The sequence below is a fragment of the Mustela lutreola genome, chromosome 5, assembly GCF_030435805.1.
Source record: "Mustela lutreola isolate mMusLut2 chromosome 5, mMusLut2.pri, whole genome shotgun sequence".
NCBI classification, from domain to species: domain Eukaryota; kingdom Metazoa; phylum Chordata; class Mammalia; order Carnivora; family Mustelidae; genus Mustela; species Mustela lutreola.
The window spans coordinates 77,277,283-77,293,249 of NC_081294.1; the positions used below are offsets into that span (position 1 = coordinate 77,277,283).

General features: G+C 42.4%; 1 protein-coding gene across 1 annotated transcript in view; it reads left to right on the forward strand.

Annotated features, from left to right (window-relative positions):
- Positions 1-15,967, forward strand: part of PAIP2 (poly(A) binding protein interacting protein 2) — a 25,068-nt gene continuing 9,101 nt past the window's right edge. Inside the window, exon 1 of the mRNA XM_059174725.1 lies at positions 1-135. The gene's annotated coding sequence lies outside the window, so the exon portion shown is untranslated. The remainder of the gene's footprint in view (positions 136-15,967) is intronic.

Here is a 15,967-nt window from a genome sequence, read left to right on the forward strand (position 1 = left end):
GCTGGGGTGTTTGTTTGGACTGGAGAAGGGAGGCGGCGGGCGAAGCGCGCGTCGAGCGGGGGAGCGGCGCTGCCTGTGGAGATCCGCGGAGGCCGACCGGATTCGTTGGCTGCCGTCCCCGCTGCCGTGCACTGGGTGAGGGGTTCCCTCGGGCAGAGCGGCCAGAAGGGTGCGGCGACCCCAGCGGTCGAGGGACAGCACCTCGGCAACGGTTAAGGGGCCTGGAGGGGCCCCCGGGTTGTTCGCCACCAAGCTTCATATGGCTTCCTTTATTCCTTGCACCTTTAGTCGCGTTGAGGGATGAGCTGGGACCGACTTAGACTCTTTCTTCTTTGAGAAATGGCCGTCGCTTTTTTTCTCATTGTCATTATTATTTATGATTTGGATCTCGCAGCACTCTATCCGGGTCTTCGGTGGCGCGCGAGGGTTGCCGGGATAGCACTTTCTCATGCCCACCCCCCCACACTTTCTTCACCTCCTCCCTGGTCCCCTTTTCCCCTGCCCCCCACTGCCGCTTCGGCAACAAAGCTCATTGTTTCTCCCCAGTTTACGCCTGCGCGTCGCCACGCGCAGCTCCTAGTTGCTGCGCTTGCGCGCTGCTCCCGAAGCTTGGGCGGGGGAAGAGAAAGGGGCAAAGAGACTGGCGGGCTGGCGAGCGTCCTAGGGGAGCATTATGCGACCGTCCACGGGCCAGTACCTTTCTGATCGATTTTCTTCCGTTTCTTCACTGTCACTTACTCCTTATTTTAGTTACATTGTTTCTCATGCTCAGGATAGGGGGGCCGGACTCCTGCTCCGGGAGGGTTGTGAGCCAGATAACTTTAAGGGCCGATCCAGTTCGTATTCTTGGATTCTGCTTCTCTTAATTTCCCTTCCACTATGTGCTTACTCCCCACTACCACAAAAATTACGTGGCTTGTGGTGAACTTTGTTTTTTCAAAAATATTTGTTGAAGCAGCCAGCAGTTTGATTTTCTGGTGACTCAGAATGGGACCTTTTCTGCTTCTTTAGTTGTCTCGCTTTCCCTAATTTTGCAGCCCCGTCACCTCACCGAAACCTCAAACTCTAGAAGAAATTTGGCTTCTAATTTGCCGTGGGAAAAAAGTCTTAACAGCTGACAGCTTTTGACATTTATTTCAACAGAAGACACGTTTTCGTGTGCTGGCTAATATTGTAGTCTCGTGGCATGATTTTTCACAGATTGCAGTTGAGCGGGTGTTGGTCTGCATTTTCTTCAAAATAGCCTTTGAAATTTCAACGGCTGCAGGTTATGTTTGGAAATAAGAAAAGGGCCTATGGATTTATGTTTTTTAAAGATTTTATTTATTTAATAGGTAGAGATCACAAGTAGGCAGAGAGGCAGGCAGAGAGAGAGAGAGAGGGAGGAGGAAGCAGGCTCCGTGCTTAGCTCCATCCCAGGATCCCGGGGTCATGACCCAAGCTGAAGGGAGAGGCTTTAACCCACTGAAACACCCAGGCGCCCTTGGGTCTATGGATTCTTTTTTTTTTTTTTTTTTAACTTTTTAAAAGATTTTATTTATTTATTTGACAGACAGAGATCACAAGTAGGCAGAGAGGCAGGCACAGAGAGAGGAGGAAGCAGGCTCCCGGCTGAGCAGAGAGCCCAGTTTGGGGCTCGATCCCAGGACCCTGGGATCATGACCTGAGCAGAAGGCAGAGGCTTTAACCCACTGAGCCACCCAGGCGCCCCGGGTCTATGGATTTTTAATGTGATTCCTGGTGTTGGTTTGTACTTCTGATTCCAGTATGTAAAAGGATATTTGGAGCAAATTAGCTTGTTTATGCTACTTGTTAATTGTGAATTTGTACAAAACTTAATCTTTTCTCACGAAAAAGTGTCTACGACAAATAAAGATAGGTGACTTTCCAAAAATGACAGCCTATTTATCTCTTTCTTTAAGGGATGGGTGTTAGGCAATGGAAACTCCCTGTGATGGTTAAAAGCTTGAGAGCTGGGAGGATTTTATTATAATATATTGCATGTTGCTGTTAAGGAGCTCCAATTGAGGTAGATGATCTCTAACCTCTTAAGAACAGAGTAAGTTTATAGTAGGCTTTTCCTTAAGTAGGCACGGTACACCTTATTCAGGTTTACCCCTTTTATAACTCTAGAGAGTAATGCTCCAGTTTCAATAGAAAATGTAAACATAAAAATCTGTTAGCATAGCAATTTCATGGACATTGTGAGCATTGAAAGAAAGTAGAAAATAAGTACTCAGCCTCCTTCCTTTTGTGCTCTTACATGTTCTTGTAATTTACAACCTTATTCATTATAACCTATGGAATAGGTAGAGGAAATTTTATCTTGCCCATTTTGAAATTGAGGAAATAGAGTATTGAAAGATTATTTGATTGAAAGATTGAAAGATTGTTTTATTAGGCACATATTTCTATAGCACTTAGTAATACCAGTCATTGTTCTAAGTGCTTTTACAGGTATTTAATCTTCACCTTCTTTTGGTGGTAAGTACTGTTGTAAAATAAAGATAACAGTTAATAGGTGTGAATTAACTTGTTCACTGTTAACACAGCTGGTAAGAACTGGAATTCAGACCCAAGTAGTCTAGAGATACGTGCTCTTAACCATTTTACCGTGCTGCTTGTGGTTTAGTGACATACTCAGGATCCTCTAGGTGGTTTGTGGCGTATCATAGATTAGGACCCAATCCAAGACTAAAGTTATCCAAGTGATCCCTTTGCGATCTGGACCACCCTGTTGCATTAGTAATTTGCATTTGATATAGCCTGAGGTTCAGTTATAGTTCCTTTCTTTCGTTCTAAATTTCCTTAATGTTTAGAGCAGTGTTGTCCCGGTTAGATAACTGCTAATGGCACATATGTCCATTGAGCGCTTGAAATGTGGCAGGTGCAACTAAAGAACTAAATTTTTTATTTTACTCAATTCTAATTGGTTTAGATTTAAGTAGCCATATGTAGCTATTGGCCACATATTGAATAGTACTGGTTCAGAGGTTTGAATTGTTTCTGCTTTTTTTTGTTGTTAACTTTTATTTTTGCGTTTTTACATTTATTGATTCTTTGTGTTTTTTGGGGGGGTTGACTTTTTGAGAGAGCAAGGGGTGGAGGGGGGTCAGTCAAGAGGAGGGGAAAGGGAAAGAGAATTTTATTTTTTAAGATTTTATTTATTCATTTGAGAGAAAGAGAGAGAACAAGCAGAGGAGAAGCAGATTTCGCTGAGTAGGGACCCCGACTCGGGGCTTGATTCCAGGACTCAGAGATCATGACTTGAGCAGAAGGCAGACACTTAACCATCTGAGCCATCCAGGCGCCTTGGGAAAGGAGTATCTTAAGCAGGCTCCACACCCAACTGCAGAGCCCAGGTAGGGCTGGCGCTCATGACCCTGGGATCATGACTTGAGCCAAAATCAAAGAGTCAGATGCTTAACCAACTGAGCTATCCAGCCCCATCTGCTTATATTTTATATCAGTTTTTATAAATAAGGATGGTATTTCTCATGTGCTTTGAGCTTTTATCAGCAGTGATGATAGGTAGTGCTTGAGCCATCCTTACTCTCACCAGATCACCTTCATTACACTAGTTGAGATTAGGATTAAAGTCGTCATTCTGTATTGTTGTTTCACTTCTACAGGTTTTTTAACATGTGATTTTTTTTTTTAACCTTATACCTTGCTCCAGCAACCTTGCTCCAGCAACCTTTAATTGCTCGAAATGTTTAATAAGCACCAAAATAGGGAATAGTGTCGTGTGCCAGGCTCTGTACCTAGGTACTATTATTATTTTCCACTTGATAGGGAATCTGAGACAGAGAGGGGTTAAAACTTGCCTTTGGGTTCCAGAGCCCCTGCTTTTAATCATTAATGTATACTGCCAAACATTAAAACAGAAAATTCAGTACTGCTTACAAATTTAAATGGAAAACAAGCTGAAGCAGAAGTTTCTTTATCCTAACTTTTGGAGAGACAACTAATTATGATAATGTGTATGCAAATAATGTTAAGGAATAACAGTAGTTCAAAATAGAGTACATAGGATAAGAAAAGGTGTGGAATCAGCTTTTTTTTTTTTTTAAAGAAAAAAAATCAATTTTTTCTTTAAGATTTTATTTATTTGAGAGAGTGAGAGAGAATGAGCAGGAGGAGGGGTAGAGGGAGAGGGACAAGCAGACTCTCTGCTGAGTGTTGAGCCTAGGCGCACCCCTCTGTTTGAATTTCAATGAAAATTCTTAAGAGATGAAACTAAGAAAGTTTCTAAAACTGAAATGATTAAAAAAAAAACTGAAATGATATCCACATTTTAAAATTTTATAGAAACCATTATGTGGAAGAGGCATTTTGGAAGAAAATAAACAGCTGAATATGTGAGCTTGTGGATTGAAAGCACTAGACAGCATTAATAGGAAAAAAACCTGCTCTCACCTAATCAGAATCTGATGAAATCTCTGAGTTTTAGTGTTAGGCTCTCATATTAGACTCCCACCTAAACAGGATCTTTACAAAAGAAAGAATAAAACAGTGAAAGCTGCAATATTTGCAGAAAATAGAAAAGACAGGTGTAAATCTACCCCATTTAATAATTTTATTCAAATATGAAAGCAAAAGGTACTTTCAGACCTGTAGTAGCTGAGAAATAAGTATCTTCAGGTGCCTGGGTGGCTCAGTTGGTTAAGCAGCTGCCTTTGGCTCAGGTCCATGGAGAGTCTCCTTCTCCCTCTGACCTTCTCCCCTCTCATGCTCTCTCTCACTGTATCTCCCTCAAATAAATAAAATCTTTAAAAAAAAATATTTTCGGGTAACCCTTCCCTTTTTAAAGATTTTATTTATTTGACAGAGCAAGAGCGCATAAGCAGGCAGAGCAGCAGAGGGAGAGGGAGAAGCAGGCTTCCCCCTGAGCAGGGACCCCGATATGGGACTTAGTCCCAGGACACTGGGATCATGACCTGAGCTGAAGGCAAAAGCTTAACAACTGAGCCACCCAAGCACCCCAAGATTTTTTTTTTTTTTTAAATTTGAAAGAGAGAGCATGCATGCCCAAAAGCAGGCAGAGGGAGAAGCACACTCCTGCTGAGCCAGGGAGCCAGATGTGGAACTCAATCCCAGGACTCTGGAATCCTGAGCTGAAGGCAGATGCCTAACCAACTGAGCCTGTGTGTCCCTCAAAATGATAAATTTCTATGAGCTGGGTCAAGTAATCTAACTCTTTATAGTAGAGAACTTGAATATACCACTTGAAGAATTTAACAGATGAAGTAAAAAAGATAGTATCTGCATGCGTGCACGCGTGTATGTGTGTGTACAACTGTACCTTAGAAATAGAAATCACACATTTTTCTGTTTATGCCTAAGGGATATTTTGCAATGTCTGCATTTGTCTGCAAACAAAACTATATATGATAAATCCCCAAAAGTGAAGGTTTTTCTGGCTGCATTTTATAATATAATGAAATTAAACTAGAAATCAGGATACCAAAGTATAGAACCTTAATCATTTGGAAATTTAAAAAATATTCTTCCAAATAATCTCTGGCTGTTTACAAATTAAATAATTTGTAATTACCTAAGACTGATAAGAACTTAAATTCTGTGTACATGGGAAATTTAGGAAGAATTTTTATTAAATGAAAAGTTTAAAATAAGCATGTTTGTCACCTTGAAAAACAGTAACAAATTGGTTGAAATTAAGTAGAGAGGAAGGGAGGGAAAACAAAGTGAAAAAAATTAATAAAATAAGTAGGAAAAATAAGTGAAATTAGAGGTTTTGTTTATTGGAAGTTGAATTTTTAATAAGTCATCCATTCAAGACTCAAAAGATGTGACAAAATATCTCTTGCCACCTCATTATCCCAGTAGGCAATGAGTAGTATAGTTTTTTTTTTTTTTTTAAAGATTTTATTTATTTATTTGACAGAAATCACAAGTAGATGGAGAGGCAGGCAGAAAGAGAGAGAGAGAGAGGGAAGCAGGCTCCCTGCTGAGCAGGGAGCCCGATGTGGGACTCGATCCCAGGACCCTGAGATCATGACCTGAGCCGAAGGCAGCGGCTTAACCCACTGAGCCACTGAGCCACCCAGGCGTCCCGAGTAGTATAGTTCTTATTGAGCCTAGAATTCATTGCACTTAACTTATTTAATGTACACAGCAGAGTGATTTTTAAGGTAGTCACAGAGTTGTAAATCCCATCACCACAATCAATTTTAGAAACCTTGTTACCCCTTAGCTTTCATATAATATGTAGTGCTTTGTGACAGGTTTCTTTAGCTTTGGCATAATGTTTTCTTTTTTTTTAAAGATGTTATTTGAGGGTGCCTGGGTGGCTCAGTGGGTTAAGCCACTGCCTTCGGCTCAGGTCACGATCTCAGGGTCCTGGGATGGAGTCCCGCATCGGGCTCTCTGCTCAGCAGGGAGCCTGCTTCCTCCTCTCTCTCTCTGCCTACTTGTAATCTCTCTGTCAAATAAATAAATAAAATCTTAAAAAAAAAATAAAGATGTTATTTGAGAGAGAGTGTGCTACAGCTCACAAGAACGGGGGGGCAGAGGGAAAGGGGGGGGGGATGCAGACTCCCTGCTGAGCTGGGAGCCTGACTCAGAGCTCCATCCCAGGACCCCATCACAGTTGAGCCACCCAAGCACCCCTAGCATAATGTTTTCAGTGTTCATCTATGTTATAGCATGTATTAAGTATTTCATTTGTTTCTATTATTGAATAATACTCTGTTGTATGGACATACCATCTGGTATTTATAAGTTGGTGGACTACTGGGTTTTATTCACTTTTTGACTAATATGAATAATACTGCTGTGAACATTTGTGTACAAGTTTTGTGTAGGCATGTATTTTCATTTTTCTTGGGTATATATTTAGGAGTGTAATTGCTGGGTTCCATGTTTAATCTTTTGAGGCACTGCCAGACTTTTTCAAAGCAGCTGCATCATTTTAACATTCCCATCAGCAGTAAATGTTCCATTTTCTTCTCATTTTCACCAGTACTTGTTCATATCTTTTTTATTATAGCCGTTTTAGTGTAAAGTGGTATCTCGTGATTTTGAGTTACATTTCCCCCATTGTCAGTGATACTGAGCATCTTTTCATGTATTTATTGGCCGTTTGTATGTTCTTTTTTAAAGATTTTTTAGTTTTTAGAGAGCATGTTTACACATTTTCTCAAATCTTTTAAAGTTCTACTTCACTCTAGGAATTTCTATTTTACTTTCATGTTAACACTTTATTTTTTAAAAAAATATTTTATTTATTTATTTGACAGAGATCACAAGTAGGCAGAGAGGCAGGCAGAGAGAGGGAGGAAGCAGTCTCCCTGCTGAGTAGAGAGCCCGATGTGGGGCTGCATCCCAGGACCCTGGGATCACGACCTGAGCCAAAGGCAGATGCTTAACCCACTGAGCCACCCAGGCGCCCCAGTGCATTTTTTTTTTTTTTTTTAAGATTTTTATTTATTTGACAGAGGAAGAGTGAGCAAGAGAGCACAAGTAGGGGGATTAGCAAAGGGAGAGAGAGAAGCAGGGTCTCCCCACTGAGCAGGGAGGCTGAAGCAGGACTCGATCCCAGGACCCTGGAATCATGACCTGAGCCAAAGGCAAAAATACTTCAGTGCTTTTAAAAGTTTTTTTAAGGGGCACTTGGGTGGCTCAGTGGGTTAAAACCTCTGCCTTCAGCTCCGGTCATGATCCCAGGGTCCTGGGATTGAGCCCTGCATTGGGCTCTCTGCTCAGCGGGGAACCTGCTTCCCCCGTCTCTCTCTGCCTACTTGTGATCTCTATCTGTCAAATAAATAAATAAAACCTTTAAAAAAATAAAAGTTTTTTTAAAACTATGTCATGGCAGCACTTCTTTTTCATTTTTATTTTCTAGATTAATTATTTCAGAGAGAGAGTGCCTGAGTGTGGGAGGGGCAGAGGGGAAGCAGATTCCTTGCTGAGTACGGAGCCCAGTGTGAGGTTTGATCCCAGGACCCTGGGATCAGGACCAGAGCCAAAGGCAGACATTTACCCAGCTGAACCACCCATACACACCTAAGCAAAAAAAAAGATACAGAGAAAATGACCATGGCACAATCTTAAAACTTGGTGAATATAGATGAAAGGTAGAAAGTGTTCATTGGATTATTCTAAAACTTTCCTATAGGTTTAAAATTTTTCAAAATAGTTGAAGATGAAACTATATACATTATACAATTACAGAGTAAGTATTCTAGAAACACAGTGTAAGTGGGAATTTAATTATGGTAAGCTTGGGAAATAAATAAGCTTTGGTTATTGGTTATTTGGTTAGTGATGTGTGATCTATTCATATGGGGGAAATACAGATCCTTAACATCATACTTAGGGTCTCATGTGAATTAAAGATTTATATGTAAAAAAAAGTGACACTGTAACAATAGAGAAAATGTAGAAAATAAAACCGCATGGTAGGAAAAGGCTTCTTAAGCAAGACAAGCATATCCCAGAAGGTGTAAAGGAAAACAGATTCTACTTGAGTCTAATTGCAAAACTAAAATATATTATGTCCAGAACTGTGGAAGATAAAGAAATGGGAGCACTCAGTATATTACAGGACAGTATATTACAGGTCCATTACCACATTTGTGGCAAATAATTTGGGTCCCCCCCCCACGAATGTAAAAGTTACAGATGCAGGTGGCTTTTGACTTTTGACTTGGTTATTCCCACTTAAGAAAATGTAGAACACAGATAGCATACATAGAAAAGGATATGTCTGCTACAGTGATTGAAGCAGGATTGTTTGTAGCAAAAAAACCTAGGAATGTGGATATGCATCAGAGGCGGAAGTAGTTGAGTAATTGGTGCTGCTCCGTCCATTAAGAAGGACATAATAGGGGCTCCTGGGTGGCTCAGTCGTTAAGCATCTGCCTTCGGCTCAGGTCATGATCTCAGGGTCCTGGGATCAAGCCCCACGTTGGGCTCCCTGCTCGGTGGGGAGCCTGCTTCTCCCTCTGCCTCTGCTGAACTGCCTGCTTATGCTCTCTCGCTTTCTCTGTCAAATAAAATCTTTTTTTTTTTTTTTTTTTAAGGCGAGATACACTTGTACACCTTGACTAGTATGGATTTTTTTTTTTTAAGATTTTTATTTGTTTATTTGCCAGACAGAGATCACAAGTAGGCAGAGAGGCAGGCAGAGAGAGAGGAAGGGAAGCAGTCTGCCCACTGAGCAGAGTCCAATGCAGGGCTCAATTCCAGGACCCTGGGATCACGACCTGAGCTGAAAGCAGAGGCTTTAACCGACTGAGCCACCCAGTCGCCCCTTTTCTTTTCTTTTCTTTTAAAGATTATTTTAGAGAGTGAGAAAGGATGAGCCAGGGGAGGGCAGAGGCAGGGGGAGAGAGAATCCTTAAGCAGACACATCACTGAGCATGGACCATGACCTGAGCTGAAACCAAGAGTCTGACACTTAACCGACTGAGCCACCCAGACACCTGGGTATGTTACTTTAAAAATTGGTCAGTTGGATGAACGTGTGCCTTCATCTCAGGTCATGATCCCAGGGTCCTGGGATCGAGCCCCACATGGGGCCCCCTTTTTAGTGGGAAGCCAGCTTCTACCTCTCCCACTACCGTGCTTGTGTTCCCTCTCTCATGTCTCTCTGTGTCAAATAAATAAAATCTTCCCCAAAAAATTTTTTTTTAATTTTTATTAAGATTTATTTATTTACTTACTTGAGAAGGAACCACAGTGCACTTGTGAGAGAAGGGGCAAAGGGACAGAATCTTCAAGCATACTCCCTGCTGAGCCTGGGGCTCCATACCACTTCTCATGAAATTGTGACCTGAGCTGAAACCAAGAGTCTGATGCTTAACTGACTGAGCCACCTGGGCACACCTAAGGTTTTATGTGTACCCGAAGTGGGGCTTCAGTTCATGACCCCAAGATTGAGAGTCTGGTGCGCTGTTGACTGAGCCAGCAAGGTGCCCCATTTCTGCCAGTTTTAAATAGATTGAAGCATGAGCAAAAACAAGATAGCAACAGATTGGTATGGTTTTGTTTCCAGTTGTTTCTTTACTGTATTTGTCAAGTCATTATCTACTTTGTGTCCTGAGACATCACTCAAACAAATGAGGTACTTTTGTGTTCCAGCTTTCTTAGGTTTCTGGTTTTGGAGAAAAGCTTTTTCTTAGCTAGAGGAGCTTGGAACTCATGGACTCTTTGGAGTCTTAAAACTGTTTCTGGCTGCCTTCAGATGGGATGATGATATTTGACAGCTATATACTCTTTGTATTTAAAAAAATGTATTTTTAAGATTTTATTTATTTGACAGGCAGAGATCACAAGTAGATAGAGAGGCAGGCTGGGGGGTGGGGAGGTAGGCTCCCTGCTGAGCATAGAGCCCCATGCGGGGCTCCAGGGCTTGAGCGATCCCAGGACTCTGGGATCATGACCTAAGGTGAAGGTGGAGGCTTTAACCCACTGAGCCACCCGGGCGCGCCCCATACTGTTTATGTTCTCAGGGTCCTGGGATCGAGTCCCGCATCGGGCTCTCTGCTCGGCAGGGAGTCTGCTTCCTCCTCTCTCTCTCTCTGCCTGCCTCTCTGCCTACTTGTGATCTCTGTCTGTCAAATAAACAAATAAAATCTTTTAAAAAAAAAAAAAAAGTTATTTTCCTAGTCGTCACCTTAGTTTGTGACATCAAGTTTGAACTAGTATCAGCTTAGTTTCAAGAGTACACGAAAACTTCTTTCATGTAGCACTGTATCCTCCCGCTGCCTTATGTTATTGTCACAAAATATATCTTTATACATTGTGTGTCCATTGACATAGATACCTAATTATTGTTCTGTGTATTTGTCTTTTAAATCACATAGAGAAAAGGGAGTTAAAAGCCGAAAGTACATTATTACTGATTTCCATATTTGTGTAGTTACTTTTACCAGTTTCTTTATTTCTTCAGGTGAATTCAAGTTAGTGTGTAGTATACTTGTTTCAGCCTGAAGGACTCACTTTAGCTTTTCTTATAGGACAGGTTTACTGGTGATGCATGTTCTCTCTCTCTCTCTTTTTAAGATTAGGTATTTATTTATTTATTTATTTATTTTTAAAAGATTTTATTTATTTATTTGACAGAGATCACAAGTAGGCAGAGAGGGAGAGAGGAGGAAGCAGGCTTACTGGTGAGCAGAAAGCCCAATGCGGGGTTCAATCCCAGGACCCTGACATCATAACCTGAACTGAAGGCAGAGGCTTTAACCACTGAGCCACCCAGGTGCCCCAGAATTAGGTATTTATTTGAGAGAGAGAGAACATGATAATGTATGGGTGGTGAGGGTTGGGGGCAAAGGGAGAGGGAGAAGCAGATTCCCTGCTGAGCAGGGAGCCCACGTGGGACTGGATCCCAGGACCCTGACACCATGACCTGAGCTGAAGGCAGACACTTATCCCACTGAGCCACCCAGGTGCCCCTCTCATTTTTTTTACGTACTTGGGAATGTCTTAATTTCTCCTTAAAATTTTTTAAAGAGTTTGATTTATTTATTTGTCAGCACAAGCAGGGGGAGCAACAGGCAAAGGGAGAAGCAGACTCACCACTGAGCACGGAGCCCAAGCAGGACTCAATCCCTGGACCCCGGGATCATGACCTAAGCTGAAGGCAAACGCTTAACAAACCGAGCCACCTAGGCGTCCCTCTCCTTAATTTTGAATTATGGTTTTGTTTTTTCTTTCAGCCCTTTGAATATGTTTTCTGGCCCCTATGGTTTTCTTTTCTTTTTTCTTTTCCTTCCTTCTTTCCTTTCTTTCTTTCTTTTTTTTAGATTTTATTTGTTAGAGAAGGCATGAGCAGGGGAGCAACCGGCAGAGAGAAGCAGGCTCTCCACTGAACAAGGAGCCCAGGACCCCAGGATCATGACCTGAGCCCAAGGCAGATGCTTAACCAACTGAGCCAGGAGCCCCTGGCCTCTATGGATTCTAATGTGAAATCAACTGTTAATCTTATTTTGAGGATCTGTTGCATGTAGGGTTACTTATTTTGGAGATTATTTCTTCTCTTTGTCTTTTAGTAATTTGATTATAATGTGTCTTGATGTGGATAAGTTTGAGTTACGAGTTTGTTGAACGTTTTGGATATGTAGAGTAACATGGATTTCATCACATTTGAGGAGTTTGGGGCTGTTGGGTTTTTATTTTAATTTTTTAAAGTTTGTTTATTGAGAGAGTGGGAGAGAGAATATGAAGCAGACTTTATGCTCAGTGAGAAGCCCAATGCAGGGCTCCATCACACAACTTTGAGGTCACCACCCAAGATTGAACCACCCAGGTGCCCTTACGATTTTATTTTTAAGAGCCTCTACACCTCATGTGTGGCTTGAATCTACAATCCTGAGATCACCAACTGAGCCAACCAAGCACTGCAGGGAGCCGTTAATTTTTTTTTTTTTTTTTAAGATTTTATTTATTTATTTGACAGGCAGAGATTACAAGTAGGCAGAGAGGCAGGCAGAGAGAGAGGAAGAAGCAGGCTCCCTGCCGAGCAGAGCCTGATGCAGGGCTCAATCCCAGGACCCTGGGATTATGACCCGAGCCGAAGGCAGAGGCTTTAACCCACTGAGCCACCCAGGCTCCCCTAGGGGGCCATTAATTCATAAAATACTCTTTCTGGCCCCTTGCCGCCTTCTTTTGAGAGTTTCATCCTGTGTATGTTGGTACATTTGGATGGTTTTCCACTGGTCTCTAAGGTTCTATTAATTTTTCTTCATTGTTGTATTTCTTTACTCAGGCTCTGTAGTTTTCAATGGACTTACCTTCAGGGTTTGCTGAATTTTTTTCTCCTTGATCAGATCTTTTGTATTCCAGCCTGTAAATTTTCCATTTCAGTTAGTCCTTCCTTGCATCCTTCCTTCCTTTTCCCTCCTTCCCTTCTTTCCTTCCTTCTTTTTTTTTTTTTTTTTTTTTAAAGATTTTTTCTTTATTTATCTGACAGAGATCACAAGTAGGCAGAGAGGCAGGCAGAGAGAGAGGAGGAAGCAGGCTCCCTGCAGCGCAGAGAGCCCGATGTGGGGCTCGATCCCAGGACCCTGGGATCATGACCTGAGCCGAAGGCAGAGGCTTAACCCACTGAGCCACCCAGGTGCCCCCTCTTTCCTTCCTTCTAATAAGACTTTATTTGGAGTGCGTGGGTGGCTCAGTTAAGTGTCTGCCTTCAGCTCAGGTCATGATCCCAGGATCAAGCCCCACATTTGGGTCCCTGCTCAGTGGGGAGCCTGCTTCTCCCTCTCCCAGCCCTCCCACCCCCTGCTAATACTCCCTCTAGCTATCTCTCCTTCAAATAAATACAATCTTAAAAGAAATAAAATCTTTTTTTTTAAGATTTTATTTATTTATTTGAGAGAGCATAAGCAGGCTGAAGGCAGAGGGAGAAGCAGACTCTCCATTGAGCAGGGAACCTGATGAGGGGCTCTATCCCAGGATCCTGGGGTCATGACCTGAGCCAAAGGTCGATATTTAACAAACTGAACTGCCCAGGTGCCGGTGAAAGAGATTTTATTAAATACTCATAAGCAGAAACAACTCTCCCAGTCTTTGCAGATAGGCTCTTGTTTATGTTGAGACATACCTTCAAAAAACAGGCAGTTTACAAGTTTTCTTAGTCCTCACTACATGTGCATAGTCTGAAGGTCAGCCAGAGATGAAAGTGTAGGGCATTCTTGCTCTTTTCTGAGCTCCCAGCACTGAATCTGCTCATGGCCTTCTAGATTCCCCAGAATATACTGGAGCTTTTTTTTTTTTTTAAGATTTTATTTATTTGACAGAGAGAAATCACAAGTAGATGGAGAGGCAGGCAGAGAGAGAGAGAGGGGAGGAAGCAGGCTCCCTGCCGAGCAGAGCGCCCCATGCGGGACTCGATCCCAGGACCCTGAGATCATGACCCGAGCTGAAGGCAGCGGCTTAACCCACTGAGCCACCCAGGCACCCCTATACTGGAGCTTTTTAAAGTCCTTATTCCCAAAGGATTTCCTTTACCGGTCTTTGCTCCCAGGCTTTTTGCTTTGTCTTTTGTTTGCCACAGTTGTTATTCCTTGCCCTAGGTGGCTTTGGCTATTTCACTTGCCTTTGACGTTTTTTTTTTTTTTTTTTTTTTAAGATTTTTGTTTATTTATTTGACAGATCGCAGGCAGAGAGACAAGCAGAGAAAGAGGGGAAGCAGGCTTCCTGCCGAGCAGAGAGCCTGTGGGACTTGATCCCAGGACCCTGAGATCACGACCTGAGCCAAAGGCAGAGGCCCAATCCACTGAGCCACCAAGGTGCCCCTGCTTTTAACAGTGTTTTTAACAGATGCCAGTTCAGCACTTTTTAAATCATAGATTTTTATGATATTTGAACTATATACCTCAATTTTTTTTGGTGAGCATTATACCCAGTATGGGCCTTGAACTCACAACCCTGAAATTAAGAGTCACATGCTCGGGGTGCCTGGATGGTACATTCGGTTAAGTGTCCAACTCTTGGTTTTGGCTCAGGTTGTGATCTCGGGTCGGGATCAAGCCTCACATCAGGTTTAGAAAGGAATTTGAGACACCTTCCTCCTCCCTCTACCCCTCCCCACTGTGTGTTCTCTCACCTGTGCATGCTTTCTTTCTTTAAAATAAATTTGGGGCGCCTGGGTGGCTCAGTGGGTTAAAGCTTCTGCCTTCAGCTCAGGTCATGATCGCAGGGTCCTGGGATCTAGCCCTGCATCGGGCTCTCTGCTCAGCAGGGAGCCTGCTTCCCCCTCTCTCTCTGCCTGCCTATCTGCCTACTTGTGATCTCTGTCAAATAAATAAAATCTTTAAAAGTAAATAAATAAATGAATAAATCTTAACAAAAAAAAGTTAGCGTGCACCATAGACTGAGCCGACTACATGATCCTATATACCCAGTTCTTAAAAACAACAGAACACACAGAGAATGAAGTATGAAGAATGTGATCTAAGATGGGTCAAGAACAAGTCATAGAAGAAAATTTAAAATTTGATACATTGCCTTACATTAGAATACCTTGTATCCAATAAATGTAAATTCTTCTAGTTCTGAAAGTAAATGATCCTTATCCCTGGCTTTCACTTGCCTGCCTGTAGCTGGAAATGTGGTCTGGTCAGCAGTTGTTCCTTCCCTCAGTTGTCAAGGTGTAAGATCATTGTTCAGGTTTCAGTTCATTCTTCTTGGTTTCAGTTGTGATTTGTTTCCTAAATATTGCTTGACAGTAATTTATTTATGGTCCTTCATGGACTTTTTCACTAGGATCTATACCAAAGCTACTGCTTGTTTGAGTTCATAATGAGCAAAAAGCTGACCAGGGGCCTGTCAAATTCAGGGATTGGGCCCCTTTTTGCTAAACTCGGTTTAGATTTTATTTGTTACTGGTTTGTATCAAACGAAGAGGGAGGGGAGTCCCCTGGGTTTCTCAAACTATAGAATTTGCTGAGGCAGATTTTTCATTGTTCACAGAAGCTTGGGCTCATATATATTGTATGGAAATTTTTTTTCTTTAATAAAGTAGCTCGCAGAGGCGCCTGGGTGGCTCAGTCCTTGGACATCTGCCTTCAGCTCATGTCTTGATCCCAATATCCTGGGATCGAGCCCTACATCAGGCTCCTTGTTCGGCGAGAATCCTGCTTTTCCCTCTCCCACTCCCCCTGCTTGTGTTCTCTCTCTAGCTGTCTCTCTCTCTCTGTCAAATAAATAAATAAAAATTTTAAAATATTTTATTTATTTATTTGACAGAGAGAGATAGCGCAAGTAAGCAGAGTGGCAGGCAGAGGGAGAGAGAGAAGCAGGCTCTCTGCTAAGCAGGGAGCCCGACTCGGGGCTCGATCCCAGGACCCTGGAATCATGACCTGAGCCGAAGGCAGCCGCTTTACTAACTGAGCCACCCTGGTGCTCCAATAAAATATTTTTTAAAAAAGTAGATTGCAGGGGCGCCTGGGTGGCTCAGTGGGTTAAAGCCTCTGCCTTCGGCTCAGGTCAT